The sequence below is a fragment of the Nycticebus coucang genome, chromosome X, assembly GCF_027406575.1.
Source record: "Nycticebus coucang isolate mNycCou1 chromosome X, mNycCou1.pri, whole genome shotgun sequence".
Classification (NCBI taxonomy): domain Eukaryota; kingdom Metazoa; phylum Chordata; class Mammalia; order Primates; family Lorisidae; genus Nycticebus; species Nycticebus coucang.
This window is the reverse complement of record NC_069804.1, coordinates 53,976,456-53,994,526: the sequence shown is the minus strand read 5'-3', so window position 1 is coordinate 53,994,526 and position 18,071 is coordinate 53,976,456. Positions and strand designations below refer to the sequence as shown.

The window sequence follows — 18,071 nt, the reverse complement described above, 5'->3', positions numbered from 1 at the left end:
CCATCTTAGACCCCAGGAGGGACAAGGGGGGAGGACTTTTATGATCTTTGTCTTTCAGAGCTACCTCTGGAACATTTCTTAAAAGGAAAATGCCCTGATGTGCCTCTCTTCCCAAACAGTTGCAAAAGCCTTAAATTTAACTGTTGAGTTTGCCAACAACTCATCCAACTCTATGCCAGGGAGGGTCCCAGCTCCAGTATCTCACTTTCAAAACACCTATCAACACCTCTAAATGTCTTCCCTCTGCCCAGCTATCACTCAGTCATTGTGCAGGGTAGGAGAATGTCCTGCGGCTAGTGGCATGGATGTGTAGGACTGGTTGAAATGACTGCCTGACTGCCCTCAGGTAGCCTCTCCAATAACAAGAACTAGCCTCAAATTTTCGAACAGAACTGAGAACCCTCAACAACCCTGAACTTCACCTGTGCCCTTGAAACAGTGACAGATAAGAAATCTTCCCACCTATTTGTGTTCCTTAAGAAATGATTTAGCACAAAGAACCATTCTCCCTATAAAGTTTGATGTCATGACACTCTGTCATGACTCCACTATGACTCACAGGGGACTCTATTGTCTGTGACAAGACCAAACACAGACTTTTTCCCTTTTGTCTGAACCTGTGGCCCACACAGACTCTCAACTCCGCCTTCTTTGTCTCATGAATGCTTAGACACACAGTTGTCCTGAAAGTAGCCAAACACAAAGATAAACATTTCCTGGTCAGCTGACTGAGACCTCCCCTGATCATAAAAACAATCTTCCCTATAAATCTCTGCACCTATAACTTGCCTACTACTCCTCCCTACAAAAGTATAGGGTGAAAGTACCCTGTCCAGACTCCACCATGCAGATCTGGGGCACTCTTCCTATTGTGATGGCCTGGATGAAATCAATTTTCTTACTTGTTCTATTTGTCTTAGAGAGTTTGGTGCCAAACTTGAATGAGACGGAAGCCCCTTGTGACCACGTTCTCCACCTCTCCAGCCCACTGCTTGCCTCCCCTGGCTGGCAGTCCAGGGATCCATGATAAATCCCGCCCCCGATCCCAGTGCTCTGGATGTTTGTCCACAGTAGCATAGTAAGGAGTGATTTTCATTCTTTGAGTCATCTTTTGATTTTGTTTTGTTGCCAGTTTTTGTTTAACCTTGGTGCGCATTTCAAACTCTCAATCCAATTCTCAACCCTCTTAAAAAACTCCTGCCAATTATAGAGTTTGAGGTTGTTGTGAGCTATGACACCACAGCACTCCACCAAGGGCAACAGCTTCAGACTCTGTCTCAAAAAAAAAAAAATTAATCTAGGGTGGCGCCTGTGGCTCAAGGAGTAGGGCGCCGTTCCCATATGCCGGAGGTGGCGTGTTCAAACCCAGCCCCAGCCAAAAAAAATTAATCTAACAATGCTGTATGTTGGACACCATATAACTCATATCCTATATTCAACAATGTATAGCCGATCACTAGTCAATGTTACTTCTGTAAAACAATGAGGATTACTATCAAATAACTTTATATCAGTCTACCTCTTCTTCCCTTTTTCCTATAAAAACCTGCTTGTAACAAAGGTCAAATAGCACTCCCCAAGACAACTTGGAAGCATTTACCATGCAGCTATCCTCACTCTGGCTCAAAGAAACTCTTTAAAATCATATTTTGTGCCTCAGCTTCTTTCTTTAGGTCTGTATCATCAATGGTCAGCTTACTGTGTTTGGTATGAGGAAGCTAAAAAAATTAGAAAATGTCTCCAATCTATCTCAAAGTGTTCGTCTCGAAGAACTGTCTCTCCCCCCCACCAGTCCACTCCTCCTGCCCCTCATTCACCCCAACTAAACCTCACAACCTTTCTCACCCAAATCCTCCATGTATGTCACCCCTACCCTTTCTTTACCCATTAATTCTACAGATTCTCTTCTTCCTATACAGCCCCCTCTCCTCTTCTTTACCCTATCTGGCTCCATTAAACTCCTGTGCTCCCAATTCCCCATCATAACATGCATTATTTGCCTTACTCCACCTGGGATGATGGACGGTCAATGACCTGAGCGCCCACCTGGCCTTGGTCTTGCTCAGATTTACATGCTATTGTCAAATACTTTATATACCCCTGTAAGAATGGAGAATAATTTAGTAATCAATTCAGACTGGTACTCAGAACATATTTTCCTGGGCTCTCTGTCTTATATCAATTTGTACAACTGCTTAGTGGGCCCCCTAAGAGGGACCTTCAAAGAAATCAGAAGGCTCTATGGCAGTCTACAGCCATACCACCCAAAACTCTCCATCTCAGAAGCTAAACAGGGTCAGACCTGGTTAGTACTTATATGGGAGAATACCCTGAGGCTTACAGGTAAGTTAAAACCATAGGAGAGAGGCTTTTAGAATACATTCCCACTGTCTTCACCTTCAAAAATTTATTAGTCAAATAAAGAAGATTATAGGCAACAAAGAGATTAATAGATCTCTAAATAGAGATTGAGATTAGAAAACGTTTGGAAGGACTACTCCAGTTTTGGTCTTGAAGATTAAACCTTATCTGTCTTGGTCATTAACTTTGTAAACAGCTTACAACCAGAAATTAGAGACATTATTCAAAAATATGATGTAAATCGGTGAAATGCTCCTCTTTCCTAAATGCACACTAGTTCAACACCATATAGACTTCACTCCAGGGAGGGTTTTTTCCCACTAGACTGAAAGGTGGCTGCAAACACTGAAGGACACTGGCTGTGGAATTTGTGACTTTGGTGAGATTGGAATCATGGTAGATCCAGAAACTGATGCCCAATTCTAGTTCGCTGGTATTAAAAAATATTTCAACTCTTATACTCTCACAGGTAGAATGAATTGTGTACTGGCCACATATAGAAGCATTGTTTGATGATCTTCTTATACTTCAAGTTAAGATCTAAAAAACTCCAGCGGTGAAAGCAACATAAATGGATTCTAACCTGTACGCCATCTGCCAAGTTCCCATGCCTGGAGAAGCTAATGTCACCTCATTATATGATACTCAATTTGTACAATAAATTATGAACCTGGGGGGGGATTTCACTCCAGAAAAGGCCAAATCAGCACAATGCAAGCCTGTGGCTTTACAGCTTAAATAATAAGAAGGGAACAAGCCAGGGCAATCTGTTCCTCCGAACCCTCATAAATAGGGACATTTGCAAATATCATTATAACAAAAGATAAGACACTGAAATTCCTAGCCCTAAAACACAAAAGGGAACAAGAGTATAAAAATCCATCTCCCCAGTGACTTTCCTTGGAGAGAACTTCCATATTGTGTCCACAACTGACTCAATGGGCAAGGAGAGACAATCATCCCCAGCCATGGACATCCTGCCACCTTCCTAGTACATATAAGGGGAACACTTTCCACCATTAATGCCTTTTATTTTCCCACTACTCTGCCTCAGAGTATACAAACCATACCTGTGGTGGAACTCTATAATCTATCATAAGATTTGCCTTCATCTACGCAGTGTTACTAGGGCCTCATTACCCAGCAGAGCTTTCTTCTTAGCTTCAATGTGCCAGTAAGCCCACTGGGGAGAGAAGAGCTCTTTTATATGATGCAGTGAACTATAACCTACTTGTGTCCATATGTATGCTTGTGTGTCCGTAATTAATATTTTTCTACCTCTGGGAAAAATGAATATTCCTAAATTTACCCCCAAATAACTTGAACTTAATAAAAAGGTAAAGTATTCCCTCTTATCCATGGGGGATAGGTTCTAAGACCCCAGTGGATGCCTGCAACCACAGACAGTACCGACTTGGCAGGGTTCTTTCCCATTTGATAATTGAGACAGCTGTTAAGTTACTAATGGGCAGGAGTATAGACATCCTGGATCCACTGCACAAAGGGATAATTCACATCCCTGGTGAAAGAGCGTGACAGCACAAGATTTTATCACACTACTCAGAGCAGTGGCAACTTCAAACTTATGAATTGTTTACTTCGGGAACTTTCCATTTAATATTTTCATTTTAGTTTGACCATGGAAAACTAAAACCAAAGAAATCTAAACTGCATATTGGGGGGGACTACTGTATGCTTTTTTTTTTTTTTTGTGAGACAGATTCTCTTTGTCACCCTCAGTAGCATCATAGCTCACAGCAACCTCGAGCTCTTGGGCTCAAGCGATTCTCTTGCCTCAGCCTCGAATAGCTGGGACTACAGGCACCCACTACAATGCCCAGCTGTTTTTAGAGACAGGGTCTCGCTCTAGCTCAGGCTGGTCTCCAACTTGTGAGCTCAGGCAATCCACCCACCTCAGCCTCACAGAGTGCTGGGATTATAGGCGTGAGCCACTGTGCCCAGCAGGACTACTGTATTCTCATAGAAATTAACACAAATATTTTGGGAATTCAAGGTCACATAATTTAGGTAAATCTTTGGCAAACAACACTAATAATATTTAGTTAGTTAATAAAAATAGCTGTGCCTTCTGCATCATCAGCATCAAGTATAATACATACATACATTTTTTTTAAATTGTAACCTGAATTTATTTTTAATGAAACAGAGTAGAGAAGATAAAATATCCCAGAACATCTTTTCCAAAGACTATTGCTTCTAAAACTTTTGTTTCTATTACATTTTATGTGTGTGTGTGCATGCATGCATGTGTGTAGCACAGTGGGGAGAAATACAGCATGTTCATGAAGTTTGTGTGCAATTTTAAAATGCACATGAACTTTATGGATACTCTGTACACACACACACATATATATACACACACACACATACATATACACACACATATATACTATTCACTGTGTAAAATGTGCTTCTCACTGTGCACTGTGTATCATAGTCAAAAATGTTGGGAAAAAAAATTCAATGACTCTTCAAGAAATGTTTGAAAGCCTCTGTTCTATAACCTAGCTTGCCTTAAAGAGCAAACAAAGCAACAGACTACAATGCCATTTTCTATTAGATAAAATATTTTCCTGAAGCATATCAAGTATCTGGTTGAAGCCTACAAAGTCAGCATCTTTCTCCATGGATAGGCAAAATACCAGGGAGCTTCTCATCACAACAGTGCTTCGTGGACAATAACCATCTTGCTCTTCATTCCAAATTACCATCTATCACTACATCACTGGCTTCACCACATTCCCCCAGAGGCTAAGCAGTTCTTGATCATTCCTGGTACAGCTACAGCATAAAAAATAAATAAATAAATCTATAAGTAATTCAAGAACTTCGTTTCAGGTGATTGTCTACATAAAAATTTAAACTGAACAGAAAGAAACATACATTTCTACTCCACTTTGGTATATTCTTTCTAAGTTTATCCAGTTTACTGATTAAATAAGCTATTGTTAGATGTACCAGATATTCAAGATTATGAAAAATGTGTATCTGTCTTTAACAAAATTGAATCATTATTCTGACAAACCTTATTTCAACAGTAATTATGTTTTATAGTATGTCAATTTGAAGATAGTTGCCAATATCTTTAGTAACTTAGGATCACACCTGTAATCCTAGCACTCTGGGAGGCCGAGATGGAAGGATCACTTGAACTCAGGAGTTTAAGACTAACCTGAGCGAGAGCGAGACCCCGTCTTCACTAAAAATAGAAAAATTAGTGGACTGTCATGGCAGGTGCCTGTAGTCCAACCTACTCAGGAGGCTGAGGCAGGAGGATCACTTGAAGCTGGAGTTTGAGGTTGCTGTGAGGTAGGCTGATGTCATGGCACTCTAGCTCAGGCAACAGTGAGACTCAGTCTCAAAAAAATAAATCTTGGACTTATGTCAAATTATGTTAATTACTGATTATTTGTTAGATACACAGATCATTTGTAAGTAAGGAAAAAATGAAACATTAAGCAAAAATTTAAGTTTATGTACATATTGCATCTTATTTTTATAGGGTACAGAGAGGCTATATATACATATAAACATATATACACATAAACACACACATATACACAAATATATACATATACACACACGTATATATATACATACATGTATACATATATGTATATGTACATATGTATATATGTATGTATTTGGGTCTGTTAATGACCATGTTCAGTTTGGCCATTTTGAGAAGTTATAATATAAAGTATGTATATGGCTATAAAAAATTATGAGACAGTGCGGTGCCTGTGGCTCAAAGGAATAGGGTGCCTCCCCATATGCCAGAGGTGGTGGGTTCAAACCCAGCCCCAGCCAAAAACTGCAAAAAAAAAAAAAATTATCCTGATACCAAAACCAGGAAAAGACCCAACTAAGAAGGAGAATTTCAGATCAATTTCACTAATAAATATAGATGCAAAAATTCTCAACAAAATCTTAGCCAACAGATTACAGCTTATCATCAAAAAAGTGATACATCATGATCAAGTAGGTTTCATCCCAGGGATGCAAGGCTGGTTTAATATACGCAAGTCTATAAACATTATTCACCATATCAACAGAAGTAAAACCAAAAACTATATGATCCTCTCAATAGATGCAGAAAAAGCATTCGATAAAATCCAGCATCCTTTTCTAATTAGAACACTGAGGAGCATAGGCATAGGTGGCACATTTCTGAAACTGAATGAAGCTATCTATGACAAACCCACAGCTAATATTTTACTGAATGGAGTAAAACTGAAAGCTTTTCCTCTTAAAACTGGAACCAGACAAGGTTGTCCTCTGTCACCATTACTATTCAACATAGTGCTGGAAGTTCTAGCCAATACAATTAGGCAAGACAAAAAAATAAAGGACATCCAAATCGGAGCAGAGGAAGTTAAACTTGCTCTCTTTGCTGATGATATGATCTTATACTTAGAGAATCCTAAAGACTCAACCACAAGTCATTAAAAAATACAGTAATGTTTCAGGATATAAAATCAATGTCCACAAGTCAGTTGCTTTTGTATATGCCAACAACAGCCAAGATGAGATGTTAATTAAAGACACAACTCCCTTCACCATAGCCCCAAAGAAAATGAAATACTTAGGAATATACCTAACAAAAGAGGTGAAGGACCTCTATAAAGAAAATTATGTAACCTTAAGAAAGAAAATAGCAGAGGACTTTAAGAAATAGAAGAACATACCATGCTAATGGCTGAGAAGAATCAACATTGTTAAAATGTCTATACTTCCCAGAGAAATTTACTGACTCAATGCCATCCCTATTAAAATACCAACATCCTATTTTCAAGACTTGCAAAAAATGATTCTGCATTTTGTATGGAACGAGAAAAAAAACCCGTACAGCTAAGGCAATTCTTAGTAATAAAAACAAAGCCGAGGGTATCACCATACCGGATTTTAGGCTGTATTACAGGGCCATAGTGGTCAAGACACCATGGTACTGGCACAAAAATAGAGACATAGACATTTGGAATCAAATAGAAAACCAGGAAATGAAATCAACAACTTATACCCACCTAATCTTCGATAAACCAAACAAGAACATCCACTGGGGGAAAACGTTTTATTCAATAAACAGTGCTGGGAGAATTGGATATCCACGTGTAAAAGACTGAAACTGGACCCGTACCTTTCTCCACTCACAAAAATTGATTTGAGATGGATAAAGGACTTAAATTTGAGTCATGAAACAATAAAAATCCTCAAAGAAAAAATAGGAAAAATACTGGAAGATATCAGCCTGTGGAAAGACTTTATGAAGAAGACTGCCACGGCAATAGCAACAACAGCAATAATAAACAAATGGGATTTAATTAAACTGAAAAGCTTCTGTACAGCCAAGGAGACAACAACCTAAGCAAATAGACATCCTACCCAAAGGGAAAGGATATTTGCATATTTTGAATCAGACAAACACTTAATAACCAGGATCTATACAGAACTTCAATTAATTCACAAGAAAAAAAACAACAATCCCACACATCAATAGGGAAGAGAGATGAATAGAATCTTCTCCAAAGATGACAGACGAATGGCTAGCAATCACATGAAAAAATGCTCATCATCTTTAATTATTAGAGAAATGCAAATTAAAACCACCCTCAGATATCACCTAACCCCAGTGAGAATGGCCTATATCACAAAATCTCAAAACTGCAGATGCTGGTACAGATGTGGAGAAAAAGGAACACTTTTACACTGTTGGTGGGACTGCAAACTAATACAACTTTTTTGGAAGGAAGTATGGAGAAACCTCAAAGAACTCAACCTAGACCTCCCATTTGATCCTGCAATCCCATTATTGGGCATCTATCCAGAAGGAAGAAAAACCTTTTATTTTAAAGATACCTGTACTAGGCTGTTTATCACAGCCCAATTTACAATTGCCAAAATGTGGAAACTACCTAAACATCCTTCAACCCAGGAATGGATTGGTAAGCTGTGGTAAATGTATACCATGGAATATTATTCAGCCATAAAAAATGGAGATTTTTCAGCATTTGTACTAACCTGGGTGGAGGTGAAACACATTATTCTTAGTGAAGCATCACAGGAATGTAGAAGTATGAATCCTATGTACTCAATCTTGATATGAAGACAATGACAATTAATGACATGGTGGGGCACAAGGGAAGAGGAGAACAAACAGAGAAGGAGGGAAGGGGTGAGGGAAAGGAAAAGAAGAAAAAAAAAGAACAAGACAATAGTGACCAATTTTCACATAAATTGGTTTTAATTTTGATCAAAGTACATTACTTAAACATTAATTTTTAACTCAACTTGTCAATGTTCTTTAGGATATTGAATCCTCATTTATAAGTGACATATGTTTGTAATTTCTCCTTTATAATAATATATTTTCTCCAATTTTAATATTAGGTGTACCTAGATCAAGTAGAATGATTTTGAAGTATTTCTTCTTTTTCTATTATCTGTAAGATTTAGCATGATCTATTTTTTGAAATTATCTTTTACTTTTATTTATAAGTATTAGTTGTCTATTTTTTGATACTTAAAAAAAATAAGTTAATTGATGACTCCATACCGAATCTCAGAGTCAAAGAATTCTATAATAGACATACTCTTATTTGACAATGTGAATGTTACTTTCTTTGCATTATTATTATTGCTTAATATTTCAATGTAGCAATTGTCTGATTCCTTTTCTGAATATATTTATGTTCGTTCATTCTTTACGAGGTTTTTATTTCTAGTCCTTATCTTAAACATTGTTATTGTTATTAAATTTTAAGTCCTTTTAATTTTGTGAAGGCAAAAACAATGGAAACTTAATTAACACATGGACATGTAAAAATAAAAATAAATTATGAGACATATGTTAATAAGCTCTGCTAGTCTGTTACTAAATGCTAATGTATGACAATTCACATTTATTCACAGTTTTCTCTGTGAAATAGAAGTTATTGTGGTTAAAAGTTATAATCAATATATGTCAGTGAGACTCTACTAGAACGTAAGTGGCAGACAGGAGTAACTTTGTATGCAAGGTACCCAGTATATGTTTTTATTGAGGAAAAAGTAAGTAGTTTTATCCTAAAGTGAAATAGTTGTTATAGAATGAGAAAAACATAGGACAAAACTTGACTTAATATAAAAAGTTATAGAAGACCCACAGAAAGGAAATTTTATTTGTTGTGGTCAAAGTTTAATGAGTTTATTTGTAAGAATTTCAAAATGAGCTTTGGTATCAAATATTATATTGATGCCAAATTATTATTATTATTGTTATTATTTTTTGCAGTTTTTGGCCGGGGCTGGGTTTGAACCTACCACCTCTGGCATATGGGGCTGGTGCCCTACTCCTTGAGCCACAGGCACCACCTCCAAATTATAATTTGATTTCTTCTGTTAAAATTAGCCCCTGCCATTTTACTTCTTTGTCTGCTCTTTATCATATTTCTCTTTCTTTTCCATTGACCTCTGACCCAACCATGTCCTTCTGATCCAGAACTCCAAGATGGCTTTGTCCCTCATGGTGCTCTCTGTCCTCTTCCTCCTTTTACATTCCCATGGTACAAACAAAGAGGGGGACTAAATTCCTCGTTTGCTTTTCAACTATTGCTACGGCTCTCAATCTCACTGGTTGTTGGATATGTCCTCCTTCCCCTGACTCCCAGGACAGACGTCTAATCACCATTCTCCTTAACACATCCCTTTTCTCCTTTAATGGTCCATTTTGGTATTTAAACCACCCCACATCATTCAACTCCAACCTTCCGGCACATACCAACTTCACTTTATCTCCCAACATAATCAAAGCTTCTCTTGAAATCTCCAAACTCCATAATTCTACTTCCTCAGAATTAGGCCCAGGAAAAAAACATGGCAGAGCTTTTATCCCCAATAACCACCATTCTCTCCTGCACCATTTTTCATTCAGCCTTATAGACTTTGTTCTACTCTACACGAAGTCTCTGCCCTCCTGAGGAGAGGTCTACTCTATGATGAACTGCAATTATTATGAATAATTCCTACACCACAAATATTGTACGTCACACCTATGATACTACTTTTCATGTAGCCAGCCAGTCTACACCTGTTTTCCCCACATTAATCTTTTCTGTGTCCTTGGAATTTTTGTCCAGGGCCTCCAAATATTGAAAATCACCAGCCCATCTGTCAACCATATGTCCCTCTGGAGACTTAATCACTTAGTCACAATGAGGCAACTATATAGTTTTCAGGAAAACTCTTTAGGGGAATCAGTAATTCTTTATGCACATTATAAGGGTCATTTTACTAAGAAAATTATACAGTTAGAAAAAGTAGGTCAGAACCTCTCCTAAACCCTTGTAGAAGTAATAAATGATACCACTTCTGCCCTAGCAAAGAAGTTGAAACTCACTGGCCCAAATTAGTACAATCTAGCTCTCCACTGCCACCTAGCTAGCCAGGGCCAACACCTCTTGCTGCAACTGCATGAACACCAAGCCATGAAGAATGAATGGCCAATCACTAAACTCAAGGGAAAGACTACTTGCCTATCTAAGGTGGATATGAATGGCCTATGGAGCACATTCTCCTTGGAAAAATTTGTAAACATGGCTTGGCGCCCGTAGCACAGTGGTTACAGAGCCAGCCACATACACCTGGGGTGGCAGGTTTGAACCTGACCCGAGCCAGCTAAACAACAATGAAAACTGCAACAAAAAATAGCTGGGTATTGTGGTGGGCACCTGTAGTCCCAGCTACTTTGGAGGCTGAGTCAAGAGAATTGCTTAAGCTCAAGAGTTTGAGGTTGGGTAGCGCCTGTGGCTCAAGGAGTAGGGCGCTGGCCCCTTATACTGGAGGTGGAGGGTTCAAACCCGGCCCCAGCCAAAAACTGGAAAAAAACAAAAAGAGTTTGAGGTTGCTGTGAGCTGTGACACCATGGCACTCTACCAAGGGTGACATACTGAGAAAAAAAAATTTGTAAACATAGGAACATAGCTTCAAGATACAGTGAAAAGATTACTAATCCTTCTTCTGTTTATAATCTTAAGCCTTGCAGTTGGGGGTGCGGCCTGCCTAGAGTCTTAGATGCTACTATGCAGCTAGTCTTGACATTTTTAAACCATTACTCAATCCATATCATAATCTAGCCCAGGCGTCCTCAAACTGCGGCCTGTGGGCCACATAAAGTGGTGTGAATTGTATTTGTTCTCATTTTGTTTTTTACTTCAAAATAAGATATGTGCAGTGTGCATAGGAATTTGTTCATGGTTTTTTTTTTTAAACTATAGTCCAGCGCTCCAATGGTCTGAGGGACAGTGAATTGGCCCCCTGTTTAAAAAGTTTGAGGATGCCTGATCTAGCCCATCTGAGAACAATTGCACTTTCAACTGACTTTGTGCACAGAGACTAAATCTGAGCCAACAATTTTATGTGTAGAGGTCAAATGTGGAATGATGATGGTATAGACCAGGACATTTCCAGTAGCCTTGTTTCCAGAAATAGTCATTCAAGGACAACCTTATGGCCACCTTGAACAAGAACAAGAAGCATTCTGACAATGTTGAATTCCATCCGAGCCCTGAAAATAGCAACAATTAAAAAAAAAATTCTACTACCCTTGGGTGGTGCCCCTAGCTCAGTGGGTAGGGTGCCAGCCACATAAACCGAGGCTGGCAGGTTTGAACCCAGCCCTGGGCCTGCTAAAACAACAATGGCAACAACAACAAAAATAGCCAGGTGTTGTGGTGGGTGCCGTGGTCCCAGCTACTTAGGAGGCAGAGGCAGGAGAATCGCTTAAGCCCAAGAGTTTGAGGTTGCTGTGGGCTGTAATGCCACAGCACTCTACTCAGGGTGACAGCTTGAGACTCTGTCTCAAGAAAAAAAAAATTCTACTACCCTTTTATGTTTTGGAAACAACTGACTGCAAAGGTCCACCCTCCCCTATGTGACTTAGATAAAAGGTTCCCTATCCACTCTTTCTCACTACTCCTGCGGTTTACCTGTGACAAAGCCAACACAAGCCTTTCTCCTTTTGCCTGTACCTGCTGAAAGACCTGAGACAGACTCTCCAACTCTCTGTTTTTTGTTTTATGTATAACTGAGATTAGAAGCTTGTCCTCCTGAAACTAGTTAGCCACAAAGATAAACATTCCCTGTTCTGGTATGACTTCCCCAACTGCAAACCCCCATAAAGCTCCCCACTCTAGGAGTTAATTTAGATTTAAGGATTGAGCTTTTTTGCTGATAGATGCTATGAGAGTGTCAGAACACTTCAGCTGAACTTTATCAAACTGAGTGGCAGATTGGTTTATCTAAATTGAGGGCTTTTCCCCCCTCTACCTTTTAATTGTGGATTATTCTTAAGGTGTTCTATTATAATTGTTCACAGCTTGTGCTGCTTTATTGATTAAACTGCTGTGAAGCTTTCAGTGAAAGTACAGCATAAACTATGTGATGCAAGCCTTTTAATGTTATTATTATGCTTGTAGTCAGATGGCTGTACTTGTGAGGGCTGTGATTGAAAAACAAATGAGGAGTCCCTGGGGGAGCAGAACAGACACCACACACAGCCAGAGCTTGGTGCTAGGATTCAGTAGATCGCAGCCGCAGATCTGAGTCATAGATCGAAGCCAGAGTGTGGAGGAATTAATGTCTGGGAGAGACTCAGCAAGATGGCGGCAGAGTAACAGCTTCCTAGCAACTGGACACAGTGAATCTGGGAGACAAGACTCCACGCATCTCTGGCTGGTGGGATCTTCCCATAAACATCCCTTTGAAGACACAGGGAGTCAGCAAGAGACTTACGGACCCCAGGAGGAGGACAAAAGCAGTGGAAAACTGGCAAGTGGTTGCGTATGTTCATTCGGTCTAAACCAAATGGCAGCTGTAAGTACAGCAACAATGAGACTGCAACCTGGAAAGGCCTTACCTTTGAGCTGCTTTGGTTTTTTTGGACTTGGCACTCAGTTGAACTACCTTGGGAGAACTTGGGCAAGAGTGCGGAGGACTTTAAGTGTTGTCGAGCAAGGATCGGGTGGGAGCTAGTAATCTATTGACTGAGCAGCCTAAAAGCAGGGACTGAGACACCTTGCAGCCTTAGCCCTCAGGGGCATAAGTGAGACCAGTTTTGGCACACTGGTTAAGTGGATAGCCACTTCAGGAGTGATCCCAGCAACAAGCACTTTCCTGGGAAAGCGTCTGCTTAGCCAAGTTTAAGAGTTTAAAGTGCCTTTTATGTGGGCTCAGGAGAGATTTAGGATCACCACTTTAGGCTCTTCGCCCTGCAGGGTTTGAGAAATCAGCAGAGGCCTCCAGTCTCCATCTCATACAGGCTTATCAGATTGTGATTAACATCTCATACCCCAGAAGATCACCTGTTGCCCAGACATTCAGCAAGATATATATATATACTGCTTTGTTTTGGGGTTTTTCTATTTCTTTTTTCTTTTTTTTTTTTTTTGGTTGTTGTTGTTTTGTTTTGTTTTTTAATTTCAACATTTTCCCTTCCCATTGTTGCCTTTTTCAACAATTAGAACTTCATTTTTTCTAGTATTTCTACCACTATTATTTGTTTTTCCCCCAATTTTATCCCGTAAAGATTTCTGTTTGATTGTTTTGGTTTGATTTATAGCATTTTTCTCTTTCCTCTCTACTTGGTGGAGGTGGGGTACTGTGCCCAAACAGGCTAGGAAAGAGCTGCTGACCTCAAGGGAACCACCCAAACTGGCAACCCAGAGGTTGGGGGGTTTTAAGGTTGGATCAAAGTACCCTACTGTACACCTATATTGCTCTCTCTCCCTCTTTCTGTGCCCCTTTTCTTTTTGTTAATATTCCCTTTTACCCACCCCCTCTCCTTTCTCTTTTTTTATTCTCTTGTTTTTTTTTCTTTCTTTTTTCCCTTCTTGCTCTTCAACCTTCTCACGCTTCTGGTCCGGTACCAAAAGGACTCATCGAAACCTGGTCCAGGGGCACAGCAACTTAAAGAGCAAGATAAAGTGAAAGGAAAATTAGGGCAAGGAAACAGATAAAAGTAATCACTCATGAGAAAGATCAACAGAAAAATCCTGGCAACATGAAAAGGATTCTACCTATAAAGAAATGTTAGAAATGACAGAAAGGGAATTTAGAATACAGATGATGAAAACAATGAAGGAAATGACGGAAACAATGATGGAAACTGCTGATAAAGTGGAAAATAACCAAAAGGAAATCCAAAAACAGAATCAAATAAGAGATGAATAATGTGAACAATATAGAAAGGATATAGCAGAGCTGAAGGAACTGAAGCAGTCAATTAGGGAACTTAAAGATGCAATAGAAAGTATCAACAACAGATTAGACCATGCAGAAGAAAGACTTTCAGAGGTAGAGGACAAAGCTCTTGAGATAACTCAGATAGTTAAAGAGGCAGAAAAGAAGAGAGAGAAAGCAGAACGTTCATTGACAGAATTATGGGACTTTATGAAGTGTTCCAACATATGAGTTATAGGTATCCCAGAAGGGGAAGAAGAATGCCCCAAGGGAATGGAAGCTATACTAGAGAATATTATAAATGAAAATTTTCCAAATATCACCAAAGATTCTGACACACTCCTTTCAAAGGGATATCAGACCCCAGGTCGCCTCAACTCTAACCGAGCTTCTCCAAGACACATCGTGGTGAACCTGTCCAAAGTCAAGACAAAAGAAAAGATTCTTCAAGCTGCCAGGAGTAAGCGCCAGTTGAACTACAGGGGCAAATCCATCATGGTGACTGCAGACTTCTCTAACGAAACTTTTCTAACAAGAAGACAATGGTCATCTACCTTTAATCTACTTAAACAGAACAATTTCCAGCCCAGAATTCTATATCCTGCTAAGCTAAGCTTTAAAATTGATGGAGAAATAAAATTACTGACCAATATACAAATACTGAGGAAACTTGCCACAACAAGAGCAGCTCCACAGAAAATACTTCAATCTGTTCTACATACTGACCATCACAATGGATCAGCAGAAAAGTAAGAACTCAGAAATTAAAGGACAGAACCTAGCTTCCACAATGATGTAAAAGATAAAACTAAGCAATGGACTCTCACCAAATAAGATGAATAGAACACTATCACACTTATCAATTATCTCAATAAGTGTTAATGGCTTGAATTCCCCACTGAAGAGACATAGATTGGCTGACTGGATTAAAAAAAACAAGCCATCCATTTGCTGTCTGTAGGAAACACACTTAGCTTCAAAACACAAATTAAAACTCTGAGTTAAGGGTTAGAAGACAAATTTTCAGGCAAATGGAAGTTGGAAAAAAAGAGAGGTTGAAATCTTATTTTAAGATACATGTGGATTTAAAGCAACTAAAGTCAAAAAAGACAAAGATGGTCACTTTATATTGGTCAAAGAAAAAATACAACAAAAAGACGTTTCAATTCTAAATATGTATGCACTCAATTTAAATGTTCCTAGATTCTTGAAACAGACCTTACTCAGTCTGAGAAATATGATATCCTATAAGACCATAGTAACAGGGGACTTCAACACTCCTCTTACAGAGCTGGACAGATCCTATAAACAGAAATTAAACAAAGATATAAGGGACTTAAATGAGACCCTAGTACAACTGTGCTTTGTAGATGCATATAGAACACTCCATCCCAAAGATAAAGAATATATATTCTTCTCATCACCCCATGGAACATTCTCCAAAATTGATCATATCCTAGGACACAAAACAAACTTCAATAGAATCAAAAGAATTAAAATTTTACCTTGTACCTTCTCAGACCACAAGACACTAAAGGTGGAACTCAACTCCAACAAAAACGTTCAACCCCACACAAAAGCATGGAAATTAAACAACCTTCTGATGAATGACACTTGGGTACAGGAAGAAATAAAACAGGAAATCACTAACTTCCTTGAGCATAAGAACACAACCTACCAAAACCTGTGGGATACTGCAAAAGCAGTATTAAGAGGAAAATTTGCCACTTTAGATGCCTACACTCAAAAAAACAGAAAGAGACTGCATCAACAAACTCCCAAGCCATCTTAATGGAATTGGAAAAGAAGGAACAATCTAAGCCTAAACACAGTAGAAGAAACTAAATCTCCAAAATTAAATCAGAGATCAATGAAACTGAAAATAAAAGAATCATTAAAAAAAAAGAATCATTCAAAAAATTAATGAAACAAGGAGTTGGTTTTTTGAAGAAATAAATAAAATAGATAAACCTTTGGCCTGAATAACTAGGAATAGAAAAGTAAAATCTCTAGTAACCTCAATCAGAAATGATAAAGGGGAAATAACAACTGATGACACAGATATACAAAAGATCATCTCTGAATACTACCAGAAACTCTATGCCCAGAAATTTGACAATGTGAAGGAAATGGATCGATATTTGGAATCACACCCTCTCCCTAGACTTAGCCAGGAAGAAATAGAGCTCCTGAACAGACCAATTTCAAGCACTGAGATCAAAGAAACAATAAAAAATCTTCTAACAAAAAAATGCCCTGGTCCAGATGGCTTCACACCAGAATTCTATCAAACCTTCAAGGAAGAGCTTATTCCTATACTGCAGACATTATTCCAAAAAATTGAGGAGGAAGGAATCTTTCCCAACACTTTCTACGAAGCAAACATCACCCTGATAGCAAAACTAGGAAAAGAGCCAACTAAAAAGGAGAATTTCAGACCAATTTCACTAATGAATATAGATGTAAAAATTCTCAACAAAATCCTAGCCAATAGATTACGGCTTATCATCAAAAAAGTCATACATCATTATCAAGTAGGTTTCATCCCAGGGATGAAAGGCTGGTTTAACATATGTAAGTCCATAAATGTTATCCACCATATTAACAGAAGCAAAAATAAAGACCATATGATCCTCTCAATAGATGTAGAAAAAGCATTCAATAACATCCAGCACCCTTTTCTAATTGGAACACTGAAGAGTATAGGTGTAAGTGGCACATTTCTGAAACTGATTGAAGCTATCCATGACAAATCCACAGCTAATATTTTACTGAATAAAGTAAAACTGAAAGCTTTCCCACTTAGAGCTGGAACCACACAGGGTTGTCCTCTGTTACCATTACTTTTCAATATAGTGCTAGAAGTTCTAGCCAATAAAATTAGGCAAGACAAGGAAATAAAGCGAATCCAAATGGGAGCAGTGGAGGTCAAACTCTCCCTCTTTGCTGATGACATGATCTGATACTTAGAGAACCCCAAAGACTCAACCACAAGACTCCTGGGAGTCATCAAAAAATACAGTAATGTCTCAGGATATAAAATCAATGTCCACAAGTCAGTAGCCTTTGTATACACCAATAACAGTCAAGATGAGAAGCTAATTAAGGACACAATTCCCTTCAACATAGCTGCAAAGAAAATGAAATGCCTAGGAATATATGTAACAAAGGAGGTGAAGGACCTCTATAAAGAAAATTATGAAATCCCATGAAAGGAAATAGCAGAGGATATTAACTATGGAAGAACATACCATGCTCATGGCTGGGAAGAATCTACATTGTTAAAATGTCTATACTTCCCAAAGCAATCTACCTATTCAATGCCATTCCTATTAAAATACCAGCATCGTACTTTTGAGATTTGGAAAAAATGATTCTGCCTTTACTATGGAACCAGAAAAAACTCCGTATGGCTAAGGCAGTTCTTAGTAATAAAAATAAAGCCAGGGGGCATCAGCATACCAGATTTTAGGCTG

The 18,071-nt window shown here is 38.7% G+C and overlaps 1 protein-coding gene and 1 pseudogene across 1 annotated transcript in view; one reads left to right on the top strand and one right to left on the bottom strand.

Annotated features, from left to right (window-relative positions):
• Window positions 1-18,071, bottom strand: part of ZNF81 (zinc finger protein 81) — a 163,560-nt gene that overhangs the window by 94,169 nt on the left and 51,320 nt on the right. The window lies entirely within an intron of this gene.
• On the top strand, window positions 2,755-2,932 carry LOC128577446 (ATP synthase membrane subunit K, mitochondrial-like; annotated as a pseudogene).